Source organism: Mirounga leonina, unplaced genomic scaffold (assembly GCF_011800145.1).
Source record: "Mirounga leonina isolate KUSES-001 unplaced genomic scaffold, KU_Mleo_1.0 Mir_125, whole genome shotgun sequence".
Lineage (NCBI taxonomy): Eukaryota > Metazoa > Chordata > Mammalia > Carnivora > Phocidae > Mirounga > Mirounga leonina.
In genome coordinates this window covers 47,916,494-47,940,791 of record NW_023270305.1, presented here as the reverse complement: position 1 = coordinate 47,940,791, position 24,298 = coordinate 47,916,494, and the positions used below count along the sequence as shown (strand labels likewise).

Below are 24,298 nucleotides of genomic sequence, written 5' to 3'. Positions count from 1 at the left end.
GAAGAAGAAGAAGAAGAAGAAGAAGAAGAAAGAAGAAGAAGAAGAAGCCGCAGCAGCAGTAGTTCTCCAGACCACTCTGAGACTAAATTCGGGAATCAAGCAGAACTTTTCCCTTCATTATTAGCTGAAGGTTCCACTTTCAAATTGGTCTGCCTTGGGCCTAGGTTCTCAGGACGTTCCCAGCCATCAATGGAGTGAATACTGACTACATGCCATGATACTCATGATGATGTAGACCTCTCTGCCCCCTTGTTTCTTCCACCACTTTCTCCATGGAACGAAAAATCCCTCTATTGGTAGAATGAGGTTTACATTCGCCACCCCTCAGTTCAACACCAAGAGGGAACCCCGTGACTGACCTCAAAAACCTGTGCCCAGGAGTCTGTGATGATGCTGGAAGCTGTGCTGTCAGAACAGTAAGAAAGGGGAAAGAAAAGCCAGATTGATGACTTGGAAAATGAATTTTATTCACTTTGTAATTTTGCCAGAAGCAGGTCCTCTTTCTAGTTTCTAGTTTCTAGATCTGGTGATGAAACTTTTTGAACCAGAAATTTCAGCACATTGTCTGAGTGAATTTTCTCTGATTTGTGGAATTTGGCAGGTTTTAATGCATAGCCACAAGGGCAGACCACTCAGACCACAGTGCCTGAGGGCATGTTAGGATGAAGACTGGAAGCTTCTCCCCAAACTCAGTGGTTTCCTTACCCTCCAGGGCCCACATCCCCCTGCTCTAGTGCTAGAATGAAGAATTACAAGGACAAAGGATTGAGAGTTCCAGTCAGAGCCCTGAACCATCCAAGAAGCTGCTCATCCCTCCAAAGGGTTGTATTTTTCCTTCTTCCCAGAAAATCATTGTTTCACTCCACCATCTTCCAGGAGCAGACCTCCCTCTACAACCATTTATTTTCCACCTAGGAAAAGAAAATGTTCTGACTCTGGGATGAGGAAGGTAGAGAAGGTAGGGGCTCCTCTAGGGCTCCCTGTGATGTCCAGCAGCTTTGGCAAAGGAGTAGCTATGAGCGGCAGTCCACAGGCAGGACAGGGTATTCATGGAGCACAGCCACTGACATACTGGTTGACTCTGGTCTGTGAACTGAATCTCTCATACTAAAAGATTATTCATTGTTTCTCTGGAATTCAAAGTTAACTGGGTGTCCTGTACTTCTCTTTGCTAAATCTGACATCCCTGCTCTGACATCTGCCAGGAAAATGGGGAGGACTTTCACACTTGTAGAACAGAGCTACCCTGCTCTTTCAGGGACCAGCAATGGCACAAACACCAGAACCATTTCCAGAGGACTTTGAGGAACCTTCTTGGAGTCATCAAACAATATTGCTATTGCAACTTGCTTGGGAAGACAATTAGAGCCAAAGGAAAAAATTGGGAATCTTCTTTTCTTCTCACATCTGGTGACCATATCATTTGTTGTCCAAGCAAGTGCACTTCTTTGAGTAACAAGTACACTGTGGGGCAAAAGGTGTAAGCTAGGGCTGTTCCAGGCTAGCCAGGCTATGTGTTCACTCTAATTAACCACCAAATTCGATGTATGCTGATGCACTGTTTTCTGAGCTATCAGCTCTTTTAAGATGGGAATTTCTGAATACTTCCCTGTTGAATTGAACTAAAAAGTATTTGACTTCCTCCCCTTCCCCCACCATGTTTTGTTCTGGGGTTTTGGGTAGCCAGACATTTATCTGCTCAGATGCAACTGGGTTATAAACCCAGTTTTTTGCCCATGAGGAAGGCTGCAAAGAGGGGGGTGTGTGATGGCTTCAGTACCTAGAAATCGATTTCTGAAACAAATGTTTCTGCAGAACTGGGCATCTTAAAGCAGCACAGTTCTCCACAAGTGCTGAATTCTGTCAACTAACCAGTGGTTCTGAGGGCAGGAATACATACCTGAAGACCAATAGGCAGGTGCACTGAGCCAGACAGCTCATCTGAAGGCCAAATGAGGAACCCAACTCATGTCAGTCAATAACCCCATTCCTTGGCCCAGTCATCTAATTGAGTATATCTGATTCTTACCCCCAAACTGCATGTTTTGCCCCCATGGACTTAATGTATTTAAGGACCCGGTCTCTACAAAGTTCTCTCTGGTGGACATTCTAAGGAGAAGGTGGCAGGGGAGGAAACCCCATCACCCTGGGCAGTAGGGAACCCCTCACAAGCCAGCCATTGGGCTGAGCAGCCTCTTAGGTGAACAACAACCAGGTCCCTAATGAGATCCCAAAAGAGCACTGCCTGCTCCAGTTATACACATGGACTCTTTTTAGCACTCAGACCAAATTTCCTTATTGTTTTCTAAATGAAACCTAGAGGGCTTTGTCATCAGGTACTGGATGGAGTGGGGGGGGAATTCATCTTTTTTTAGGTTTGTTAAGATAAACAGTCTGAAGGTTCACTTGGGACAGATTACTGAATCCATTTCATCTTGGAGGAGTAAGTTGTTGTAAGGAGGATAAAGTTGCTAAGTTTCAAGGTGAAAACCTGAGGGAGGCTGAGGGGAGAGACTCCTGCAATGCTGATAAAGGTTATCATTTGAAAGGTATATTCTTATTCCCAGATTTGTTCAGGTATTTTAGGCTTTAAAGATATTAGAGTCCATGGTGGAAAATTGTGTGCTTTGAAAGAGCCTGAATTTTATAATAATTCCATCATATTTTTCTTCTGGTATAATTCAACTTTTAAGAAAAGTAACATCAGAAGGCACCAGTTATATATCGCACATTAAAGCTGGTATTAGCAACTGTTCATGGCTGCAAGACAAGCCTTTTTTAGGCTAGCAGAATTCAGTCTATTGAAAATGAGTCTACGCTCACCTCATTGAAAGTTTCCATGGTGATTTAAATTGCCAGATTTTTAGGAGGGGAGAGGGAAAGCTGGACTCAATGATGGCCAGAGGGGGCAAAGAACACCTCTGGGCCAGCTTGGGCCTTAGAACAATCGTAAGCTTCCTACACAGTCAGAACCAACACAGGGTGTTGTTGTTGTTGTTGTTGTTGTTAGTGTTGTTGTTTCATCTTGTTTTCTTAACGCATTAATTGCTAGCATTGAAGGGGGTGCATTTTTACATAAAAACGCACATTTATGACTTGCTTGAAAATGAGAAAGATCTATTAACCGTGTCCTATATGGAGACAATATTTTGGCACTCAGTAGAAGCTGCCTCTTTTTTAAAAAGGACTGAAATAAATTCGTTTGCTGCACACTGGCTGAAGCTGTTTGGTGTCCACAGTGTATGGCTTGCCTGAGTCCCTTCTACTCCATATTACTTCTTAATGCCAAAGCCAAATACCAGGTGCCAGTTACCATATTTGAGCTGGTGGTTTTCTTATACTCAGAAGCTTCATTCATTTATGTTACTTGCCTGGTCTCTAGGAGCATTTAAACTTTCCATCCTTGATGCAGGGTGATGAGATTTGTCTCTGGATATCTGGCTCGGGTAAGCCTGAGATTCTACCATTACTACTCATTGCTTTGGGTGAGCTGATTCCTCAGGTGATTCTCCATTAAAATCACTGTAGACACTTCTGAGAAAGAAAATGTAGTATTACTTCCATAATATTTCATTAGTAAAAATTGAATCAGATCACTCTGCCTGCTTGTGTCCAAGAAGAGGCATTTCTCCCATGAGGAGTGGGTTTGGGTGGCAAGATACCAGTTGGAATTTCTGTGGCAGGCCATAGAATAATTCTGCATCTGTTTAAGGAAAGTGTCTCCAAGTAAATGATATAGGAGGCAAACCTGGATACAGAATGACATTGGTACCACTTATAGCATGAGAGATGTTGAAGTGCTGGGTTTTAGGCAACCCAAAGAGTAACAGCCCTCTTCCTTATACACATTCAGAACAGATCAGTGGTAGGCACAGAAGTTGGACAAGTGGAGATCCAAACTATCAGCTCTTTATTGATTAAAGTGGAGTAAAGAATGAGGCTTAACTATGGTGATTTAAATTGCCAGATTTTCCCCAGCTAGATGGGACCAAATGGGCTGTAAACCCTCTGCTGAATTGAATCTTACCTGACCCGAGGCCCTTTACTCATGGCCCCAAACAGATAGATGCATCCTTTTGCCGATAGGTGAGTCCAGAAAAAAGAAGAATGGGAATGGCCTAGCCATGTATACCCATTTTTTCTTCTCAACTCAAGTCAGTTAATATAGCAGTCCTTTGGGAGGGGGGTCAGGAGTGGTCAGTAAATGAGGGTGGTGGGAGGAAAACCACAGGGGTTGGTCTATCTGGAATCCCATCCATGGATTTAGTCGAGTGGGGAGTAAGCGGTCCCTCCAACAATAACCTGCAGTCTGAGTAGTGCTGCCGCCACAGAAATACATTCTTTTCCATCTGGACAAGTGGAGTATTTCCTCTTATGAAATGGAAACCCAGGTCTCTGGTCCAAATGGGGTTGTAGAAGAAGGAGAGAGTAGCCATGTGGAGCCATGGAATTAAGAAATTCCAGATGGAAAGGGAGACTTGGGACAAAAATTGGACATCCAGTGTCTCAATGGGTACAGGGCACAAGAATAATAAGGTCCAGTGAGTTCTGAGGGCATGGAAGAGCACGAGCCTTTTATTTCAGGAACTTGAAAAAATTTCTTGTTGAAAACCTGTAGTCTCTAAGGAGCCGTTAAGAGGATTTGGACAATATTTGTTTTTATAACCCCTGTAATGGACATAGTGCTCTACTTTATACTTAATAGGTACTCACTAAAATGTTGGGTAGATTGAATTAAAGAGAATCTTCTAAAGATCACTAAAGTAAGGAAATGTATACCAAGAAATAATAACCCACAGGCTTAACCCTTCTGAGAAATGTTTGCATTTTAAAAGAGGACTTTGTTATACCAAATTCATCTGTAACTGATAGAATATACAGAATATATTTGGACCAAAAGCTCTTGGGGGAGGCTCTAATTTCTCCGCCATATGCATATATTCCCCAGAAGCCCAAGGTTAGTAGTTTAGTACCTCACTTAGTCAGATCCCTACCACAGTCTGAATTTTATGGTTTCTTCTAAGGAATGTCAGTTGTTCTCTTATTTTTGCCATTGGTCTGCATATAAATATTTATAGCTCTCAGGAATTAGAAATACGTATTTATGACAGTGAATCCTACCTGAAGAATTTACTAGGAAATTTATTGTTTGTTATAATGATAGAGACAAAAAGTTGGGCCATCACCACCCAAAAACTCAAATCTTCTGACATAAATTATGGAATCCATAATAAACTGCCTTATATGGCGATTGTAAAGCCAATGGAATGTGATACAGTTAGGATGGATTTCATATTTATTTTGCCTTTTGTATCAAGTAGGGGGGGAGTTGCTGATGTCAGGTAAGTCCCTAATTGAGAATCACAGTGCATGGGGTTCTGATAAATGACAACTGCCTCAGCCAGGACCAATGACCACACGGGTTCCCACTTAATGACCGGGGTCACTGGGGAGACATTTCTCATTGGATCAGCTTATTGTAAATATTAGGTTTCAGCCTTTGAGCATATATTGCTGGTTTTCAGTTACTTGGAGCTTTAGAACATCTGCTTTTTCATAGCAAAAAAAAATAATGAAGAAGAGGAAAGAAGAAAGAAATCTCTTAAGGAAGTGTTTAAAAGTTGAGCTGATAGATTTGGCAGTTTTCATTTGTGGCGGGAGTAACAGGCATCACAGGGGCAGTGTGACTTCAATATTAAAGAATAAACACTTTAACATTATTAAATACATCATAGCAGGTTTTAGAGCAAACTTCATAATAAAGTTAGATGTTTCAGTATCAAAAAGGCACACACATTGCTTTAATGGTATCTACATGTTATGGATTGTAACAGCCTGTAATGACATCATCTGTTAGGAATTTATTATGAATACTTGGGGGGGATTCAAACAAACTCCTTCTAATAAGATGCCATGGAGTGTAACTATATCTAATGACAATTGGTCAATTATGAATAAAGCATTTTCAAAGAGAACCGTTGCTTTAAGCTCTATTAAAACGGTAATGAGGCTTAGCAGGAGTCTCCGTTTCTTGCCTGCTGTTCTCTCATCTGAAAAGCCACCCTCCTATGTTACTCTCCCTAGCTCTAAGGGACTACACAGTTTAGAAGGCAGTTGGGGATAATTTTGGGGCTGCAGACAAGGTTTTCAGTTCAGCAGCAGACCCAACCTTGGGGTTGATACTTGGGGGCTAGTGTGATTCAGATGGACTATAAGTTTTTAAGCTCTTTCCTGTCTGATTCATCCTGTTTGTTCTCTGTGGGAAGCATCTGATTGAAATGAAATCCACTGACCTGAAGCTCTGAAAAGAAAAATTTTTTGGCTGGTGACAAATAAGTTGGCTACCCTCAAAAAAAGTGTTTTCCCTAATTCTGGAGATGGTGTGGGGTCTCAAACTTGCCGCTTTGGGATATAAGCCAGCCCACAGATTTGTTTTTTTTTTTTAACAGGTGCTGGGCTTAAAAGACATGGATTTAAATGCCTTTAGGTAGGGCACACCTCCTCCAGTTTATAGCAAGCTTCACAATGTCCTATTGTCATAGACCAGGCACATCACATATTCTCTGTTTCCTTTCAGACCTCTAAAATGAGAATCGTGAGCCCTGGTGGCTTACAGTGCATGGTTCATTCCTGCTCCCTTCGCCCTTGGTTTGACTTGATGTCTCTCACTGATGCCTCCCACAGCTGGACCTTGTTCCTTACAGAGAGTTTTTGGTGAAACCAGAGTCATAAAGACAGGATTAAGAGCAAAGTCTGAGGAATCCCAGAATCTAAGTCTTAGCAGAAAGACTTAAGAGTTTGGGATGCTCCAACTGCAGATGAGCAACATGAGACACAGAGAGGGAAGAACCTTGGAAAGGTCAGCCCCAGGAGGAATAGAGCATGGACCGAAAGTCAGGTCTTTTGATTTCTCATCCTGGCATGCTGCACCCAATACCCCACACAGCTGGCCTGAGCGATGCCTCCTTTATATGGCCCTTCCTCATATTCCCAGAGAGTGTGTCTTTTTCAGAGTCACAGTCCACATACACAGGAGGCACCAGCTGGGCCGCACAACCCCTCTGACACTATACTACTATGTCTGGGGAAATGAAAGTCAAGACTAGTGTGTTCACAGTAAGCCTGCTGAGTCTCAAAGGAAAGTGCTTCTTTACTGATGGCAGAGAACTTGGGGCTGGAGACAGATTAAAGTTTAAAACAAACCCCAGGAGTCAGCTTTGCAGATGACTCAGATTGAGTCCCAGGCCCTTCTTTGTTCAGAGTATACTGAAACTTTCCTTCAGGGCTGGCTTTGGGAGGAGACAGAATGGTGTGGGCTCTTTAAGGTATCTTGAGCCACCTCAGGAAGCCTTCCTTCAGCCTAAAATGGCCTTGTAGCTAAACCTTACCATGTCAACCAAGGAAAAATTGTCTGAAATTCAATTAGTAACTCACTCATACAAGCTAAATATTGCCCCCTTTGAGCATTGTGCTTTATGAAAACATTCCTGGGAGAAGAGAGTTTCTAGACTGGCTGGTTCAATGAGCTTTCTTCATGAGTAGAAGAAAAGAAGGCAAGGAGAACCCTGAGCATTAGTAAGAGGCAGGAAAGCAGATGAAGGAAGAGTTAGGGGAGAGACATTGGCTAACAGAGAAACTATAAATGAAGGAGTCAATGGAGGAGATAACCAAAGAAACCAGTGGTATCCTCTACATCTAGGGTCATCAGTGGGCAAGACTGCATGGTCAGGGCCACACAACCTGCTCTTTCAGGGGTTGGTTGTGGCCTCCCTTAAAATTCTCAGCCCCCAAATCCTGCCAAGGTTTTCAACAAATACCTCCAGAAAGCTGGAAGAAAAGATATAAACATCCCAAGTACTAGCTTAGTGACTGGCACATGAGCTCAATAAATGTTTGTTGAATAAATGAATCAAATATTTGTAGTGTATATCTCTGCAGCCATATCTAGGGTAAAGCCTTGTAGCCTGGTCTCTGGAGCACTTTGCCAAGGCTTTGGTGCCTATGAAATAGGTTCAAATTCCAGGAGCTCTGGAGTGGAATGGACCTGGAATCAGAAGATTCCAGATTCCTCATCTGTCAAATAGTGACAAGAATAAAACATACCAGCCTGTCTCAGAAAGGTGCTATTTGACTCTGAAACAAGAGATTGTATGTAAGAGTATTGACAACTTGAACATATTATTGAACGTATAGAGAAAAGTGTTACTTTATCTTTTCTTGCCTGAACTTTGTGGGATTATCCATGGTTGAAGACTTTTTTGTTCTCACCTGAGGTAGAACAAGTGATTAGTTTATAGCTCATCCATTTGAACCTTCCCTGGTCCATATCACTTAAAATTCAGATGGAAATATTAAGAGGAATCAAAAGGGAGAGCAGGTTGCTCAGTAGAGTTGGAGTGACATCACAGGTGGAGGTATGGAGTGAAATGTAATTTTCTAGAGGTCACAGAGGGTTTCTGGGTTGCAACTTCCACTGATTCTACAAGGTAATGAGAGGCCATGATTTTTAAAAAAAAGAAGAAAAAAGAAAGAAACATGGTGGGTGTGCTACCTGTAGAAACTTACTGCCATTGTTGTTTTCTGAGAGTGAAAACAAAGCCTAGAATGACTGAGAGGATGCTTATTGTTATAGCTTGAGCCTGGAGTGGTATAGACCCAAACCAAAATTGCAGGGAAGATGACAAGGAACAGGGGACTCAAGAAGTAAGTGTGTGTGTGTGTGTGTGTATGTGTGTGTGTTGGGGGGGTAAGGGTAGGAGCAAACCATCAGTTAATCGTTTGAGTGCAATTAGAGGACAGATAAGGACTGATCAAAGATTTGGGGTGTGTGAAGGGTGAAAAAGATTATTAGTAGCAAAACTGAACAAGTTTGGGAAGGAGAGAAAAAGCTGAAAACATGTTTGGATAATTTAGAGTAAAATGAGCATATCTTGTTTGATTTTTCTTTTCACTTCATCCATTTGCTGTGGTAGAATATTATATACATTCAATGGAATTTTGTGTTAGAAAAGTGTTGAATGAATCACAATTTCCACATAGGCCAATGCCTCATGCATTAGGGCATTTATAGGGTGAGGGTCAGAAATATGCACCAAAAAATGCCTATTCTTAGTTCACAGTTTTATCTTCTTCATCATTTCTGTTATGAAGCCAGTGTTCTCTCAGATCTGGAATGCTTTCCTCACTTATGTACTTACTTATATATACATACATGTAACATAAATTAATGAAATTCTTTCCAGACACATAATTCAAGGAATTTTTTAATGCATTTGCTATTAGTCTTTTGATAAAATGTTCTAATTAAGTCAGTGTGACACTCAGCCAAAAAACCAGAATTGCTTCACAATATCCTCATATGTTCCTTTTTGTACAGTTTACCCTGAAAGCAAGACAAAGAAATCAGTTTCAGCTGCAATTAGAGGCATTGAGGTTAGACTGGGAGAAGAACTCCTTGACTGCAGGAGTCTGGCTGAATTGCCATGTGGGGAATTTAAAATCTTCGTCTTTAGAGAATGAGAGAAAAAATGTAAAATAACCAATCACATATAGGGTTACCTCATTACAAGCAATCGTGTCCAGTAACATCCTCTCTGCCTGACAAATTTTAATGGCCTTCAATCCTGTGTTGCCACACTATCCTGTGATTTGGCTCAGAGAGCATAAGCATTTTTGGAGAGTAATATGGAAGACTTTGGGGTATCTCTCCAATCCCCAACCCCCACTCTGTGAAAACTGATTCCTCACTGGAACTATGAGATGGACCCTATAACTCATGTTGTACCATGTGGTCCTGCTGAGCTCCATCCTCCACCATCCTGGCTAGGTCTGATTAGAGTGGGATTCGCACCCAATCTGAGTGGTGCCAACCACATTCTGTCTTCTTGGGAATGGCATTGAGACTCAGAGAGCAAAATGGCCATGGTTAAGAGCACAGACCCTGAAGCTATATTTCCTGGACTTGAAATCCGTATCTGCTACTCATTTGTATGTGAATTTGAAAAGTCACTTAATTTCTCTGCCTTAATTTTGTTATATGTAAAGTGGGGATAAACCTTATGGGTTAGACAGGAGGATTAAGTGAGTTAATACAAAATGCAAATTACTTAGGGTCTGGAACATAAGGAATAGCTCACTCTCTAAGGGATAGCTCATTTGTAGTTTTGGCTGGTTGCTTGAGCAGATTAGGAATGGAAGACATCACTGTGGAATGGTCATCTTCTGCTTTGTAACCTAAGGAGAGAAAGCCAGTTTTCAGGACAAGAAGAGAGAAGCAGAAGGGAGTGAAAATGTAAAGCAGAAGACCAGAGAGGCAGACAGCTAGATAGAGCAGGTGCCTTGATTCTTCATAGTTTTCTGGCTCCTGGTTCTGGCCTCTCCTAAGACTGACCTCCCTTTTGCCTGTTGATTTCCATGAGATACTCCTGTGTCCTTATGAGAAATGTTGCTTTTTGGCTTATACTATTTCGAGTGAGTTTCCATTACTTGGAACTAAGGATCCTTGCCTATGTATATCTTTAGTTCCCCTTGAACACAAATTTCCAAGGAACCAGAACAAAAAGAAGACTTCAAGGGAAAGGTACTGCATATTTGTATTTCTTCTGGGGTCATTTCCTCTTTCTTAGAATAGGAGATGCCACCAATTTGACCTATTTTATTCTTTTCAAAAACATCATGGTCTCCATTAATAACTTCTAAACTGAGGGACTTCTTCAACAACCAGAACTCACTTTTCTTCTGCATAAAAATGACTTTAGGGTTGAGTGAGCCAAATTTCTCATCCTTTAACTCTGTTGCATTTGGCAGTCCAAAAAATAGTGTCCTCTTCCTTCGTCTCGGATGGTAGGAGAGCTCAGGCAGAGGTGGGATGCAAAGCTCACACAGTATTTGGTATTTTCCACTGCCAAATCCAAGTCCTCAGACTCAACCTGCTAAATCCTTTGACTTCAGTCATGAAAAATGACACACATTACCATGCCTCATAACACATCTTCTAAAACCTTTCCAAATAACCAGCTGGCAGGCAGCATCGCCAGCTTCACCACAGACACCATCATTTTTTCCCTTCCCTGTCTGGCTCTGAGCTTCTGGAACAGAGGTGAAATTTAACCTTCCCAAACAAAGACCGTTTACCAGGCAACTTAGGGCAAGTAATTAGCTCACACACCATAAGGTGCCATGGAGCTGTTTATAGATCTTGTCCAAGTTTGGGTCTTTTTTTTTTCCCCAGAAACTCACCCTTTTCTCTGAGAACCCACAATCATTTACCACTGGATGAGGAAACTACACTTATTATAAGAGTAAAATATTTAAAACCTCTTTCAGGGATGGTTAGACACCCTCATAAATCATGTTCTCCCCACTGGTGAGTTTGGGATGGGAAGGTCATGTGTTGACACATTTAGAAGCCATCAGGGTGCTGTGGTTTCACAGCTAGGAGGGAAACTTGAGCTTGTTGAAGTTGGAGCTTACTTCTATTTTTATTTATTGAATTAATGAAATCTTGGCAACAAACTATGTTTTACTTCAGGCAGAATGTGATTTTTTTCTCTTTGCCCCCACCTAGCTTGTCTCCCTCCCTGCCCCTCCCAAATAGACATTTTTATAATGTTTCAAACACTAGAAAAGCTTCCTGGGCAGCCAAACTGAAGCTTAATAAAATCAAGATGAACCAATCAATATGTGGAGATGTGGCTTCCATTAAAATTGACATTTGGGTGTTAGAAGAAGAAGAAAGAAAAAAAGGACTGTTATCCAAAATACATAAAGAACTCTTAAAACTCAACAATAAGAAAACAAACAACCTGATTAGAATTGGGCCAAAGATCTTAACAGAACCCTCATCAAAGAAGATATACAAATGGCAAATAAGCATATCAAAAGATGCTCCACATCATACGTCATCAGGGAAATGCAAATTATAACAACCAGATACTAGTACACAGCTATTAGAATGAACAAAATCCTGAAACACTGACAACACTATATCCGGGAGAGGATATGGAGCACAGAAACTCATTAATTGCTGGTGGATATGCAAAGTGGTATAGCCAGTTTGGAAGACAATTTGGCAGTTTCTTACAAAACGGAATATATTTACACCATACAATCCAGCAATTGCATTCCTTGGTATTTATCCAAAGGAGTTGAAAATTCTGTCCACACAAAAACATGCTCACAGATGCTTATGATGGCTTTACTCATAATTGCCAAACTCTGAAGCAATCAAAATGTCCTTCAGTAGGTGAATGGATAAATTGTGGTACATTTAGAAAATGGAATATTATACAACACTAAAAAGAGATGAACTATTAAGCCATGAAAAGACATGGAGGAAATTTAAATGCATATTATTAGGTTAAAACAATCTGAAAAGGCTGCATACTATATGATTCCAGCTATCTGAAAATCTGGAAAAGGCAAAACAGGGAGAAAGTAAAATGATTAGTGGTTATCAGGGGTTGAGGGGAGAGAGGGATGAATAGGTAGAACACAAGAGTATTTAGAACAGTGAAAGTATTCTATGATACCATAAGGATCAATACAAGTCATTATACATTTTTCTAAACCCATAGAATAGACAACACCAAGACTGTATCTTAATATAAACTATGCGTGATAATCATGTATCATGTTAGTTCAACAGTTTTAATAAATGTGCCACTGGGGTGAGAGATGTTGATAATGGGAGAAGATATGCATGTATGGGACTAGGGAGCATATAAGAAATCTCTGTATCTTCCTCTCAATTTTGCTTTGAATCTTAGACTTCTTGAAAAAAGAACAAATGTTCAAAACAAAAGCAAACACCTCAAAAATACACACCATGACAAAGAATAACACACACACACACACACACATAAAATTTCCCTTTCAAATAAAGTACTTTCCAGGTATAGTTTAATAATTCTGTGTCAAAAATGGATCAGGGGCACCTGGGTGGCCAAGTCAGTTAAGTGTCCGACTCTTGGTTTCAGCTCAGGTTGTGATCTCAGGGTCATGAGATCAAGCCCCATGTTGGGCTCCGTGATCACATACAGTCTGCTTGAGATTCTCTCTCCTTCTCCCTCTGCCCCTCCTGCTTGTGTGTTCTCGTTCTCTCTCAAATAAATAATCTTTAAAAAAAATAAAACAAACCAAAAAAATAGATCAGATTCTTCTGTGGAGAGAGAAGTGTGCATTTTTTTTGGTTTTGTATGGTCTTAATAAAGTCTTGATTTAAAATAGCATAGAGAGCACTATATAGCTACCTCTAACTTACTCCAATTTGAAATAAACTAATTATCTGCCAGTTCACAGAAAACCTATAGTTCTTTTGTCACTTATATATATGCAAAAATTATAGTTAGATACAATATACAAATATATTCATTGTTGATATATCTTCCCGATTTATTGCTCATTTATCAGTACATAGTATCTCCTTTTTTGAGATTTTCTTAAGAGCTATTTTGTCCTGATATTTTTCTGTCCTAAAGAATGTCAAGATTTATGCAAGTTTTTATCTTCACAATAATAAATCATCATCATTTTAAAGAATCATATAAGTGTATAATATGCTTTTCAAATTGCCATTATCTTCTTTGTTGTCAAATTCCTTGTGTAGCATTTCAGAATCTTCCATAATTCTCAGTGATACTAGTTTTTTAAAACTTTCTCTCATTGTTTTACACATTTTTCCTCAATTCAAGCTTTTGCTCTCTGGTAAAAAATGTATTTAAAAATTATTATACCTTACAAATGTATATAAAGAATGCCACTAAATTTGCTTACAATACCCTCTCTCTTAATTTTGGGGCCTTCCGAATTATTGAAAAAGTCATTTCCATCCAAGTGGGACTTGCCTCTTAAACATGAATAAGTTAGGGTTGACCTCACTGACTGTTTTTCACCCTGGTTACCATGATTCAGCTATAGCACTAACCTTACTGTTAAGAGGCATAGTTTGGGGAGGTCAGGGTGTCTAGAATTTGTAGAGCAGAATACTGGAGAAGAGAAAATTGTAGAGAGAGAAGGAGAGCTCTAGAGGCCTGCAGAAATTCCCTTCAGGTCTTTAGCTGGCTGTTGATCTGTGCATGCATGAGAGGAAACAAGTGAGGCTAGGGAAAGAACCACTAGAAAAATGTAGGCAGCACATTCCCCAGAGCTCAGTGGGAGCTGGGAATACTTTGTGTATCAACCTGCGGGATGGAAAGACCTCATATTACACAAGGCATCAGGTAGAATCCTCAATAGGGTATTGACACCACATGACATTAAGAAGATAAGAAGAGAATATTATAAGCAAGAATAGTATGCCCATAAATTTGGCATCTTAGATGAAATGGAAAAAAACTCCTTGAAAGATACCAAACTTCCAAAACTCACTCAAGGAGAAAGAGCTATCCTAATAATCCTGTATCTATTAAAGGAATTTAAGTTATAATTAAAACCTTTTTAAGAAAGAAGAAGCCCAGGTGGTTTCACTGGTGAATTCTGCCAACATTTAAAGAAGAAATAATCCCAGTTGTATACAAAATTTTACAGAAACAGAAGTAAAGGGAAGACTTTCCTACTTATTTTATGAGGCCACCATTACCCTGATACTAAAACCAGACAAAGAAAAGAAATCTATAGACCAATATTCCTCATCATTATAGAGGCAAAATTCATAATAAAATATTAGCAAATTGAATACAACAACTTATAAAGGGGGATAACACATCATGACTATTTTTGGTTTATAATGGGAGTACAAGACTGGATCAACCTTTGAAGATCAAACATTGTAATTTGTCATATGAACAGAATAAAGGAAAAAAAAAACAGACAATCATCACAGTAGATACAGGAAAAGCATTTGACAAAATTCAGCATCCACTCATGATAAGATCTCTCAGAAAACTACAGAAGTGAACTTTTTTAGTCTGATAAATAATATCTGTTTTAAAAATCTATAGTTGGCATCATGCTTTCTGGCAAAAGACTGAATGCTTTGCCCCTAAAATTAGAAACAAGGCACAAATTTCCTTGTCACTGCTTTATTCACCAGTATCCTAGAGATCCTAACTAGTGCAATGAGGAAAGAAAAACAAAAGGTACACAGATTGTAGAGGAAGAAGGAAATTATTTTTTTTTTGTAAATGATATAGTAGCCAATGTAGACATCCTAAAGAATCTGCAAAAATGCTTTAGAACTAGTTAGTAAGTGTGCAAAGGTCACAGGATACAAAATCAGTATTCAAAAAACTCCATCTGTGTTTATATATACTAACAATGAACAACCAGAAATTAAAACTTAGAAAACAGAACTATTTAAAATAGTGGCAAAAGTATGAAACAAGAATACACTTAATAAAATATATGCAAAATCTGTACACTGAAAACTAAAATGTCTGTCAACTAGTGAATGGATAAACAAATGTGGTATATCCATACAATAGAATACTAATAAGCAATAAAAAGGAACACATTACTGATAAGTGAAACATGTAAATCTCAGAAGTCAGATACAAAAGACTATATACTGTGAGTCCATTTATATGAAATTCTGTACAAAGCAAAAAATACAGTGACTAGAAGCAATTCAGGATTTCCAGGAACCAAAGTTAGAGGAAGTGATTGACTGCAGGTGGACATAAAGATTTTGAGTGCTGAAAATACATGGTCTATATCATGACTGTGATAGTATTAACCTTACTGCATGTATTTGAAAGCCTCACCAATTATACATGTAGGCCCAGAACCCTCACATCGTACACAAAAATTAACTCAAATGATCAAAGACCTAAGTGTAAGACCTAAGACTAACTTTTGAATTAGACAGTGGTTTCTATGCTTTCCATGTTCCTATTCATGTACATGGAAAGCACAGAAACAATGGAAAAGATAAACTGGATTTTATCAAAATTAAAAACTTTGTGCTTCAAAAGACATCAAGAAAGTGAAAAGACAGTCTACAAAATGGGGAAAAATACTTATAAATCATATATCTCATGAACTCTAGTATCTAAATTATCCTAAGAATTCATACAATTCAACAATATTAATGCAAATAATATAATTTTAAAAGAGGAAATAATTTGAATAGCTATTTCTCCAAAGAGTATATACAAATCGTTAATAAGCACATGGAAAGATGCTCAAAATCATTAGTCTATATAAATACAAATCAAAACCATGATGAGCTATGCTTCACACACTCTAGAATAACTATAAACTAAAAGACAGAAAATAACAAATACTGTTACTTGAATATAGAGAAATTGGGACCCTCATAGACTGCTGGTGAGAATGTAAAATGTTGCAGCCACTTTGAAAAACAATCTGGAGGTTCTTCAAAGGGTTAAACATAGAGCTACCCTGTGACATAGGAGTTCCACTCTTGGGTGAAAATGAAAACATGTTTACACAAGAACTTGTACACAAATGTCCATAGTAGCATTATTCATAATAGCTCAAAATGGAAAAAACCCCAAATGTCTGTTAATTAGTGAATGGATAAATAAAATGTGGTATATTCATATGACTGTATATTATTCAGCAGTAAAAAGGAATAAAGTACTGATACATGCTATAATATGAATAAACTTTGAAAATATTATGTTAAAGAAACCAATCACAAAAGACCACATTTGAATGATTCCATTTATTTGAAGTGTCCAGAATAGACACTGTGCTTACCAGGGCCTGGAGGGTTTGGGGGTAAAATGATAGTATCTAAGAGTGACTGCTATTGGTTGTGGGGTTTTATTGGGGAGGAGTGATGAAAATGTTCCAAATATGTGTGATGTTTACACAATTCTGTGAATATACTTAAAAATATTGAGTTGTACTCTCTCAATAGGTAAATTTTATTAAATGTGAACTATATCTCAGTAAAGCCGTTATTTAAATAGTATACACATAAAATTAGGAAACTTTGTTGTATGTATATAACCTAAATAAAGCAGAATATTTTTTTAAAAGAAGGAAGCTTCTTTAATTTGGTAAAAACTAAAAAAAACCCCTATTTATCCATGTCATACATTGGGAGATACTTTACACACATTTCCTTTAAGAATGAGATAAGAGGGGTGCCTGGGTGGCTCAGTCAGTTAAGCATCTGTCTTTGGCTCAGGTCATCATCCCAGGTTCCTGGGATTGAGCCCTGCATTGGGCTCCCTGCTCAGCAGGGTGTCTGCCTCTCTCTTTCTCTCCCTCCCCTACTCATGCTTGCTTTCTCTCTCTCCCTCTCTGAAATAAATAAATAAAATCTTTTAAAAAGAGAATGAGATAAGAATACCTGCATCCTTACTACTTTTCATAATATTACTAGAGAATCAAAGATCTCAAGTAAGAGAAGAAGAAGAAAATGAACAAGTGTGGGAAGGAAGGAACAAAACTGTTACTATATGTGGAGGATATAATTATCAACATAAGAAGCTCAAAAAAAGAAACAGAATAGTGGCATCTGAACATGTTGACAGATATCATTTCAAATTTTGTAAAAATATAGTATTAGTAATAATGAAATAGAAAACAAATACAATACCATTTATAATAGCAACTAAAACTATAAGTGATCTTAAAAATATACACATCTTTTTGGATGAATAATCATATTCTCCTCAACAAAATATTAGCAAACTACATTCAACAATACATTAAAAGAGTCATTCACCACACTGAAGTGGGATTGATTTTGGAGATGCAAGGATGGTTCAGTATTTGCAAATCAATATGCTATACCACATCAACAAAATGAAGGAGAAAAATCATATGATCATCTCAAAAGATGCAGTAGAAGCATTTGACAAAATTCAACATCTATTCATATTAAAAACTCTTGACAAAGTAGATTAAGAAGGAAAATACTTAAACATAATAAAAGCCATATAAAAAACCCCAGCTAACATCTTATTCACTGGTGAAAAACTGAGAGCTTTTCCTCTAAGATTAGGAACAAGACAAGGATGTCCACTCTTGACACTTTTATTCAACATAGTAGAAGTCCTAGTCATAGTAATCAGACAAAAAGAAATTAAAGCCATCTGTGTTAGTAAAGAAGAAATAAAACTTTTCACTATTTGCAGATAACATGATAGTATACATAGAAAACCCTAAAGATTCCACCAAGAAACTACTAGAAGTAGTAAATGAATTTAGTAACATTGCAGGATACAAAATCAGTACCCCCAAATGGGTAACATTTCTATATACTAATAACAAAGTAGCAGAAAGAGAAATTAAGAAAGCAATTCTATTTACAATTGCACCAAAAAGAATAAAATATGTAAAAATGAACTTTATCAAAGAGGTGAAAGACCTGCACTCTGAAACAATAAAACTTTGATGAAAGAAATTAAAGATGACAAATAAATAGAAACAAACAAGTAGATATTCCATGTTCATGAAGTGTTAAAATGTCCATATTACCCCAAACAATCTATAGAGTCAAAGCAATCTCTATCAATACCAACAGCCTTTTTCACAAAACTAGAACAAATAATACTAAAATTTGTATGAAACTACAAAAGTCCCCAAGTAGCCAAAGGAGTCTTGAAAAAGAAAAATAAAGCTGGAGGTATCACAATTCTAGATGTTAAGGTATAGTACAAAACTGTAGTAATCAAAACAATATGATACTGGCATAAAAAATGACACATTGGTCAGTGGAACAGAATAGAGAGCCCAGAAAATAAACCCATGATTATATGGTCAGTTAATCTATGACAAAGGAGGCAAGAATATACAATGGGAAAAAGGCAGTGTCTTCAATAAATGGTGCTAGAAAAACTGGACATCTACATGTAAAAGAATGAAACTGGACTACTTCTTAAAACCATACACAAAAAATAAACTCAAAATGGATTAAAGACAAATGTGAGACCTGAAGCCATAAAAATCCTAGAAGAGGACATAGGCAGTAATTTTTCTGATATCAGCTGTAGCAACATTTTTCTACATATGTCTCCTAAAACAAGGGAAACAAAAGCAAAAATAAACTGTTGGGACTACATCAAAATAAAAAGCTTTTGCACAGCAAGGGAAACCATCAACAAAACAAAAAGTCAACCCACTGAATGGGAGAAGATATTTACAAATAATATATCTAATAAGGGGTTAATATCCAAAATATAAAAAAGTTACTTGAATCGAGGCACCTGGGTGGCTCAGTCATTAAGCATCTGCCTTCGGTTCAGGTCATGATCCCAGGGTCCTGGGATCGAGCCCTGCATCGGGCTCCCCGCTTAGTGGGAAGCCTGCTTCTCCCTCTCCCACTCCCGCTTCTTGTGTTCCCTCTCTCGCTGTCTCTCTCTCTGTCAAATAAATAAAATCTTTTAAAAAAAAGTTACATGACTCAGCTCCAAAAAAATAAACAGTTCGATTAAAAAACAGGCAGAGGACCTGAATAAACATTTTCCCAAAGAAGACATGCAGATGACCAACAGGTACATGAAAAGATTCTCAACATCACTAATCATCAGGGAATTGCAAATCAAAACCACAATGAGATATCACCTTATACCTGGCAGAATGGCTAAAATAAAAAAGACAGGAAGTAACAAGTGTTGGCAAGGATATGGAGAAAAAAAGAACCCTTGTGCACTATCAGGAAATGTATATTGGTATAGTCACTGTGGAAAACAATATGGAGAGTCCTCAAAAAATTAAAAATAGAAATACCATGTGATCCAATAATTCCACTAGTAGGTATTTACCCAAAGAAAATGAAAACACTCTTTGAAAAGATATAGGCACCCCTATGTTTATTGCAGCATTAGTTACAATAGCCAAGATATGGAAGCAACTTAAGTGTCTGTGGATAGAGGAATGGATAAGGAAGATGTGGGGTGTGTACATATATACACTCACACACACACACACACACACACAGTGGAATATTGTGTGGCCATAAAAACAATGAGGTCATACCATTTCTGATGTGGATGGACCTAAAGGGTATTATGTTAAGTGAAATAAGTCAGAGAAAGACAAATACCATTTGATTTCACTCATGTGGAATCTAAAAAACAAATGAATAAACAAGCAAACAAAAGGCAGAATCAGACCTAATAATTCAGAGAATAAACTGCGATGACTGCCAGGGGGAGGCAGTAGAGGGATAGGCAAGGTAGCTGAAGGAAAGTAGGAGGTACAGCCTTCCAATTATGGAATGAATAAGTCATGGGAATAAAAGGTACGGCATAGGGAATATAGTCAATGTTATTGTAATACCGGTATACAAGGACAGATGGTAGCTACAATTGTGGTGAACCTAGAGTAATGTATAAACTTGTCAAATCACTATGTTGTACACTGGAAACGAATGTAACATAGTGTGTCAGCTATACTAAAAAAATAAATAAAAATATAATCATAGTTTAAAAGAGAAAATTAAAAAATATATATATGCAAAAAGGACAATATATCAAGTGTACTTTATCCTAGGACTGCAAATTTATTTTAACATTCAGAAGTCAATCGGTATAATTAGTATTACTAACTAAGGGAGGAAAATAACATATATCATAGTAAATGCAGGAAAAAATTTTTGACAAAATTTAACCATCCATTCATACTGAAAACCCTCAGCAAACTAGAAAAGAACTTCTAAAATGTGATTTCATTTAAATTATTAGCATCTATTCACATTTATTTGTAAGCTGAGGTTAGACATTCTTTTGTATGTCTATTAGCTTTATAGATTTTCTCTTCTATTAGTTACCTATTCAGGGCCTATTAGGGATTTAGTATTTATCTTATCAACTTATATGATCTAATATGTCTGAGATTTCTAATGTTCACCAATATCTGCTTCTACTCTTTCCTGGGCACACAGCTAAGATATATTTTCTAGTCCCCTCACTACCATCCTTGCATTGAGGTGAGACTAGGTGCCTGAGTTCTGGTCAAAGGAAAGTGAGAAAAAATGTGTGTGCCACTTGCAGGCCTATCCTATGCAGTATCTCACACAGACTTTTTTTTTTTTTTTAATTTATTTATTCATTTAGCATGTGCTCGAGAGAGCATGTGAGTGTGAAGAGGGGCAGAGGGAGAGGGAGAATCCTCAAGCAGACTCCCCGCTGAGCTCAGAGCCTGACACAAGACTTGATCCCAGGACCCCGAGATTGTGAGCTGGGCTGAAATCAAGAGTCAGCCGCCTAACTGAATGAGGTACCCAGGCGCCTCCCCCTGCACACTTTCATGCAATAGCTGTCTACCTGTCTTATATTCTGCCTGGTATAAATCAAGGATTCTGAGGATATAGACAATGGTGCATGAAAATGGCCTTGATCTCTGAGTTACTACTTGTAGGAGAGCCATTCAGGAGACCTGACCAACCAACAGCATCCACAATGGACTTTGTACAAATGAGAAATGAACTTTTATATGAGGCATTGAGATTTGGAGATATTTGTCACAGAAGTTAATATTATTTATGAACCACCTTGCACAACACTGATTTGTCATGTCTATCTCTAGTATCTAATCTTATGTGAATGAAATATGTGTAAATGTTTTTCTCCTTCCCTTATTCATTCACTGAACAAAATTTTTTTTTAGTGTTTCCTGTGTTCTGGGCACTGAGGTTACAGCAGTGTAAAATTGAGACAAGAACCTCTACTTTCATTGTGCTTATATTTTAGTGCAGAGAAACTGACAAATAATTAAGTAAAGTTATAATTTCACATACAGTAAGTGACTATGGTTAAAAATAAAGTAGTGAAATAAATAAGGGATATCAGGATGAGGGTTACAATTTTAAATAGTGTGGTATGTGAAGAGCTCACCGAGAAAGTATCATTCAGGCAAAGACTTAAGGGAGATGAAAGAGTTAGCCATGCAGGTATCTGGAAGGAGAATGATCCAGGCAAGAGAAAAATCAAATTTGTAAAAATCTCCAAGGAAGAAGCATGCCTGGCATGTTCAAAAAACACATTCAAGGAAGCCAGTATAGCTTGAGCAGAGTGAGTAAGACAGAGGTGATTACAAGATTGTGTGAAAAAGGTAAGGTGTGGGTGACAGACGAGTAAGGTCTTCTGGGCACTGTGCGGATGTGAGCATTTCCTCTGAGAGACCGGGGAACCCTTTGTTAAAGATCTGACATGATAGACTCTGGCTGCTGTGATGACCATGGTCTGTAGATGTCAAAGGCAAATTCAGGGAGGTCAGTTAGAGACCAGTGCAGTCATTGAGGTGATTAATGATGAGGACTTGGACCAGGGGAGTTGCAGTGTAAGTGGTGAGAAGCAGTCAGATTGTGGATATATTTCGAAGATAATAGCCAGCAGGATTTCCTGCTCAATCAAAGGTGGGGTTAAGAAAAAGAGAAGACTGAGCAACCGGAAGAATGGAATTGTCATTTTTTGGGATGGGAAACGCATGCATATATGAGAGGATCAAGAGTTCCATTTGGGATGTGCAAATCTGTGATGTTTATTAGCCTTCCAAGTGCAGATATCAGATAGGCATTTGGATATATGTGTCTGGGGTTCAGGGGAGAAGACTAAGGCTGGAGACATACATTTCCAAGTAGTCAGCACTTTCTGGTGTTTAGAGCTGTAATTCAGGATGAGATCACCAAGGGAGTGAGCAGAGATAGGGAAGAAGATGAAGGACTGAGCCTCTTGGGCCTTATAGCTCACAGTTCATGTGTTTATTTCCCCCATATCCTGAGACCTATACTATGCTTTTAGTCAATGGAAGCCGGTACGGTGCACTGTACTGTATACTCTGGGGACCACATTGGGAACCCCTTCAGCCAACTCCTGCTCTAGAATCCTCACTAAATCAAGAGTATTTGCAAAGTTGTGGCTTTATCTGTTGTATTTCCTCTGCCACTTACTGTATTCCGCAGGCCCTTTGATTTATATTGATTAAAAGGATGCAAGTTTTGGCAGTGGGCCTGCAGCAAGGAAACAAAAGAAGGGTGTCGTTCTGGGTGTTAAAGGCAAATTTTGAGGTCACTACAAGTGCCTTCACAGAAGTGACTGAGGGAATGAAGATAAAATTTAACAGGCAAAAGTAGAAACCCTTTGGTATTATGAAATGTGCTATAAATACCGTTGCAGACTGTGGGGATTGTCCAATAACTGGAATCAGCAGTGGCTCAAAAAAACTGTCACACATTGGTGACCTCCAGAGGTTTAAAGAGCAAAGAACAGTGATAGCCAAGATCAGGTTTCCATAAGGATTATGTATAGCTGATTGAACTTGTGCTACCTATTCTAAAATCACAGAGTACCTTTTCTCCCACCCCAAACAGGGTGTTAAAACATGTGCCTGTTATATTGATGACAAATTACTTTAGCAGTTTGCCTTCAATTTTGTTATATTTTGTAACATACAAATATTTTACATTTTATTAATCAAATAGATTTTTTTATTTTTCATTGTTCTTATGCTTAAAAATATTTCTCAATCCGATTTATTTCTAGTTTTTTTTAAATAATCCATAAATACATATTTGTTGTGAAAAATTTAAACCTATTGGAATATATGTAATAAAATGGTATGATTTCTCTTCATATTACCCTCCCAAAGGTTACCAGTGTTTGCATTTAATAATATATATCCTTTTATGTTTTTTTTTCCTGTGCACTTACCTAAGTGTGAATATGTAAAGGGTTTGTTTTGTACTTAAATGGAATTATACTAAAATGAGTAGCACCTATTTTTAAGGATAGGTTAAACTTGTGAATGATTAGTTCAAGTATATTGAATAAAATAAGACAAAAGCTCTTTAGAAAAAAAAATCATTATTTTTAGTGATTGAGTAATATTCCATATTCCATCAAATAGATGCAGCAAGAAGCAAAATGGTTAGTTGCTATTTTGTTGTTGCTTTACAATGTTGGCTTCCCTCTTTTGGAAGTGCTGTGAGTAGTTCTTGTGTAGGTGAGACACTAGTTGGAGTCCCCATCCTGAACTCAGACTCCCCTGTGCCATGCACTGTCACACTCTCTGGCCTGACCTCTCTTTATTGACATCCTTCTAGAAAAAGAAGGACTGCTGACATGTTAGCACCATTCATGTGCTCTGAATGGACTGTGACTTCAATATACTGACTCACTTGCCTCTAGCCAGTTTCCTGTTCTCTCCTAGGACACTCACAGTTCCCCTGGGGACTTTCTGGCTGGCTATTCTCAGTGCTGTCAGTATCTCTCTTAGTTTCAGGGTCTTGAGTGACCTACTTTTCCAAGGCGATGAACTCACACCTGTGAGTTCACATCTGTGGCTAGGACTCATGAATGGGGCCTGCCCTCTCTGCCCTTGAAGGGCCCTGGGTAATGGCAGTGTTCTAGTCCCCATAGCATTGGGAAGTGGCAGAACA

General features: G+C 38.3%; 2 long non-coding RNA genes across 2 annotated transcripts in view; both read right to left on the bottom strand.

Moving 5' to 3' along the window:
- Positions 1 to 515, bottom strand: part of LOC118008046 — a 1,864-nt gene extending 1,349 nt beyond the window's left edge. Inside the window, exon 1 of the long non-coding RNA XR_004678548.1 lies at positions 360 to 515. This is a non-coding gene — a long non-coding RNA (uncharacterized LOC118008046). The remainder of the gene's footprint in view (positions 1 to 359) is intronic.
- LOC118008045 overlaps positions 1 to 24,298 on the bottom strand; it is a 197,867-nt gene that overhangs the window by 94,430 nt on the left and 79,139 nt on the right. The window lies entirely within an intron of this gene.